Raw genomic sequence first — 5,232 nt, forward strand, 5'->3', positions numbered from 1 at the left:
TAATAATAATAATAATAATAATAATAATAATAATAATAATAATAATAATAATAATAATATTAGAGAAGAAAATGGTGTATCCAACACCTTTCTTTTCAACTATACATGTAAAGAATCTTTAGTCAGTCCTATACCTTTTTAACTTCTCTCTTTCACATTTCTACACACTCTAAAAATGAATTTCTCATACATCTCTCATTTGTTGGATTTGGTTTATGTTATACAATGTAATTTTAGTTTATTTAAACATTATTGTAATTTAACTTAATAATTTTTTAAAATAGTCGATATTAATAATTAGTTGTTCATTTTGTTTAGGTGGAGTTGAACTCATTCCTCAAACCATCTTATAACTCCTAATTTAATTTAATGGTTAATATTTTTTATTGTGTGTAATTGTATAATTTTGCTCTTGGAGATAATTCATATTCAAAATTTTCTAACAGCTACAATGGTATGGTGACTACATGAACCTTGAATTTGAATACTAGTTAAGTTGGATCTTACATTGAAAACTTTTAAGAAAGGAAAAAAGAACAACCACAGCCTCAACTATCCTCTTGTCTTGAATAAAAAAACTGGTCTTCTTGTCTCTCCAACAAAATCTTAGGTTGGATTATTCTAACGATTAAGATACACATTGAGTCATTAAATTAATCTAGGGTTAAAATTTGATCAAAGAAAATAGAGATACTAGATAGAAAGGATTTTTTTTATCAATAAAAGGAAAAGATTTAAGTTTAAGAGAGTGAAAAATGTATTTTTTGTATCTTTTGAAATGTTAAAGATTTTTCACACTAATTAAAATGTAATTACCAAAACACACCAATTAAAATGTTCGATCAAATTGTTTGTTTATATAACAATTTATTATATTTTTATTGTGGTAGTATATTTTATTATCCTCTAAGTATTTCTTAAAAATTAGGTGAAAATAAAAGTAGAATCAATAAAATGATAATTTGAAATCATAGTATATTTAAAGCTAAAGGTAAATAACAACAACAAATTTCTTACTCGAAAAAAATAAAAAAGTGTACTGGTCCTGTAAATGTAATCAACAATAAAAACAAGGGAAATTAGTGTGGACCTCACACTACTGAGTTAATGTGAACAGAAGCACTACAGAAGCTAATCAAGCATATGAACTTCATCACAGCTTCTCTCCTAATAGGTCAAGAAAATGCAAGTTGGCATTCACCACATAAGTTATAGGCTTACGTTGGAGAAGACACGATAGTAATGGATTCATTACTGAATGAGTAAAAAATGTGTGAAACAAGATTGGTTTTGTTTATATAAGTATAGATATTGACAAGATAAAATAAAGTTCCATTATGGTTTAGATTAGATGTAGCTTTTGCCGTCAACATTATATTAGAGAACTCGTTATAAAAAAATAAAAAATAAATAAAAACGCTATATTATAGAACTAAAGAATATAATGATACTCTTCTTGTCTAACCAAAAAATTAAGCTCTTAACAGCTAAAATAGATTGTCCTATTTTTTGAGTCTAATAGGAAGTTGTTGGTTCAGAATGTGATCAGCTGAAAACGAAATTGAAATGGACCTAGTTGGAGGTCGTTGGCTCAGAGGCGACCTCTTACTAAAATTAAATTTTTTTTGTCGTTTTATGCATTGTTATATGAATTTAATACATTAATAAATAATAATAATAATAAATAATATATAATTATTATTATTATTAAAAATAATTATAATTAAAAATAATTAAAATTAAAAATAATAATTTATATTATTAATTTTAAACAAAATATATTAAAAAAAACATCAAATTTGAATAGACGTGTCATAAGCGTTTGGACAATATTTTTTAGTATGACCAGATACCCGACATATTCCATATTTTCTTGATACTTTTTCTATAATATTCATTTCTATTCTAATGCATTTGTTCTTTTGGCGATCTTTCTCTCTTTTTTATCGTATCACCAACATATTACACAAATCTCTTTATTTTTATCTCTCTCAAAGTATATACAAAATGTTTAAGTGTACATCAATAATTTTTCAAATTAGAATGTCCAACTTCATGCTTAAAAATACTTTCTTACTTGTGCTTTTATAAATATATCATACAATGTATTTTGAGATTACTTTTAAAATTTAAATACAACTCATAAAATATAAAATCACAGGATAGTTTCATTTCAACAAGACTTTAATTTGCATACATTAATATTTTACATTATCAACACATTACAATCATTTATATCTATTATTTTAAAAGTATTTATCATACAAATTAAATATTTTTTAATATCAAATTGTTAATATATATATATATATATATATATATTATTTTAATAATACAATTTAAAACCAACTTATTAATCGGTCTTGGTCCTTACAAAAAATCATAAGAGATATTTTGGAGTGTCATGTCTCTGTCCTTAAGAAACTGTCTTAGCTGTCTCCGACTAAAGTAATGGTGAACTTAATACTAATAAGTAATACTAAAAGTAATAAGTACTCCTCGGTCCTAATAACAATAGTAAGAACTTGTGGTTTGAGTTTTGACCCAAAGAAAAAGTAAGTTATATCAAAATAAAAACCGGTCTCACTTAAAATATTTAGTTCTCTCTCTATATATATATATATTTAATTATCTCACACCTTAAATATCCTTACACTGTGTATGGATATTAACTAAATCCTAAAAGTAAAAGTAATCTTCACTTCAATTGTCTCTCCAAATTAGTGTTTTCAGTTGAATTTGAATCAAAATGCGCATTATTTTATGGGTGCTTACCATATGTGTATTTTTGCCAATTTTTATAGGGAAAATGATACGGAGAAAAAAAAAAATATCGTCCTCGCAACATTAATAGATCAGATAAATTGTGTTGTCTTGGACTCTTGGTATAGCAAGTATTAAATATTCTCTCAACATCTCCTTTAATGTTTTCTAAAATTACTATCCGCTCATCGATTGTTTATCTAATTTTATATATAGTGTTTACTAATTGTACCTTCCATTTTTTGCTTTAAGATAATAGATATTCCTTACCACATCCACCACTTTAAATTTATATCCGAACATGATCTAAATTAGAGACTAAAACACAAAGGTTTAAGCAATGCAGAGCAAACGAGCACTACATAAATACCAATGAACAGAAAACATCCCATCAAATGTGTTTATCATATGCTTTACGTTGTGAATACTCAATATGCAGCATTTATTTAGTGCTGATCCCTTCTTTAATGCTATGTTCTGCAGACAAAAGAACAATAATCCCACAAAAGGAAAATACAAAAACTTAAATCAAGTTCTATATATGTAAATATTCTTGCTAATTCAGCAACCAATTCTTAATGGTGTATCCTTTTACCATCAGTTTTTTAAATTTTATGTTTTTTTTCTTTTCAAAAGACCCTCCTGAAGTAGTTGAGATCTCAGCCTAGATGTGACTCATCAACCAACTAAATTAATGATGTATCCCACAAAAGTCTTACGTGGTTCCGAGTGCTATTAACCAATGAAGCACTCCTTTACTCACTTGGCATGATAGGCCAATTAACAAAACATGCAAGTTAACTCCACTTATCATGGAATATGAAGATTTAAGCAAGCAGCAATATATAGATATTCAAAAACTGGCACGATCAAACAAACTTGTCAATATTTGGGTGGCAAAACTAGAATGGAAATCACATGATCAGGCAAAATCATGTATGCACTTTATACCGTTTTCTATGAATCAAAAGTAAAAATAGGGAGAAAGAAAGAATCGACGTAGTTCCTACCTGCATAAGTTTGTAGATATCCTCTAGTCTAGCCACAAAATGCGAGTTCTTATAAAGCCACCAGAAGGACCACCATCTTTTATTGGAGTATGCAACTCTTGAACTCTTGAAGAACAAAAGTCACATTTGCATTGAGGTTGATATCTGCAAAAGAGCATATAATTAACATGTATCTGCTGCCACTGAAATTCACAGTTTAAACCCTTTTCCTTTCAACTTCTGCAAAATGAATATCCAAGATAATCGACTGCAAAACTGACACAGGCAAGTACTATTTATAGATAAAACTCTAGGACACTAGCTATTATTCCTACTTGAAGAAAATATACATGCAAACATACAATAATCAATACTTCCTTGAACAGCGGCTAAATTCTGATATGAATGTACAAAATATTTAAAAAAAATTAAAAGGATATTGATCCTACTGCTGGCTTGCCATTGAAACAGATTTCTTTACATACACAGTGTAAAGCATAAACCCAACTGTTTTGAGAAAGAAAAGGATTTGCTGAAAGATTCACACTGGAGCCAAACATTGATTTATTATAGATTTCCAGAATGATAATTTTTACACTGGAGAATATTTTAAATAGATAGATTGGCTTAAGAACTGAAGAAATGTTCACATTGGATTTTGTCCAATTGTGACATATATTTATGAAATTTATACAATGTGCCAGCATGAAATCCAGAATGACTGGATTTGTCAACTGTATCAATAGTAGATTGACAGAATCATTTTGACATGAACTCTGTGGCCTTCACTCTGTACATCTCCAGAAATGGGGAAATCAATTCACAGATTACCCTTTCTCCCCTGAGAAAAAAATTGTAAAAAGCAGATGACCCATTTCCAAGAGACAACGTTATCCCTCATCATCAATGTTATCATCACCAGAAGGAATCTGTCTAGTCTCTGATAATGAAAGCCTCCTTGGCTTTGCTGAGCCCGACTCAACAAGTCCTTCCGATGATAAACTTAATGCAGCAGGTCCTGATGAAGAACCTAACAGACGCCGTCCCGGGGCATCAGCTAAAGGTGACGTGGATACATTATAGGTGAAGATTCCCATTGGGTGATCAAACTTGCAGCTTGGGCCAAATTTGCATATGCCATACCGCGAATAGAAGACACAAAGAGGTTCCCCCTGCAGAAAATGGGACACTGCCTCTATCAGATTGTACCAAAATCAATCAGTGTATCAAACTAATGTGACAAGAATACTGGTACAAATAATTGTATATCTTCTCATCTCTCTCTCTGATAACAGAAACAAGAAAATGTGCATTTGTTCACTTCACCCAATAAAAGAAAGCCAATATTTACTGTATTTCACACATTTGAAATAAGGAAATAATAACACAAATATACTGGATACATATTTTGGGACTGATATGCTCCATCAACACCAATGCTGCCAAAGATCACAATTTGTTTTGGACAACATAACCAGGA

At 29.3% G+C, this 5,232-nt stretch overlaps 1 long non-coding RNA gene across 1 annotated transcript; it reads right to left on the reverse strand.

The window, feature by feature from the left end:
• Window positions 1-2,981: 2,981 nt before the first annotated feature.
• On the reverse strand, window positions 2,982-5,225 carry LOC140919158 (uncharacterized). The gene is made up of 2 exons (XR_012161749.1): window positions 3,774-5,225; window positions 2,982-3,240 (listed from the first exon to the last, which is right to left on the reverse strand). It is a non-coding gene; the product is annotated as an uncharacterized lncRNA (long non-coding RNA).
• Window positions 5,226-5,232: the final 7 nt, after the last annotated feature.

Source organism: Cicer arietinum, unplaced genomic scaffold (genome assembly GCF_000331145.2).
Source record: "Cicer arietinum cultivar CDC Frontier isolate Library 1 unplaced genomic scaffold, Cicar.CDCFrontier_v2.0 Ca_scaffold_5682_v2.0, whole genome shotgun sequence".
Taxonomy (NCBI): Eukaryota; Viridiplantae; Streptophyta; class Magnoliopsida; order Fabales; family Fabaceae; genus Cicer; species Cicer arietinum.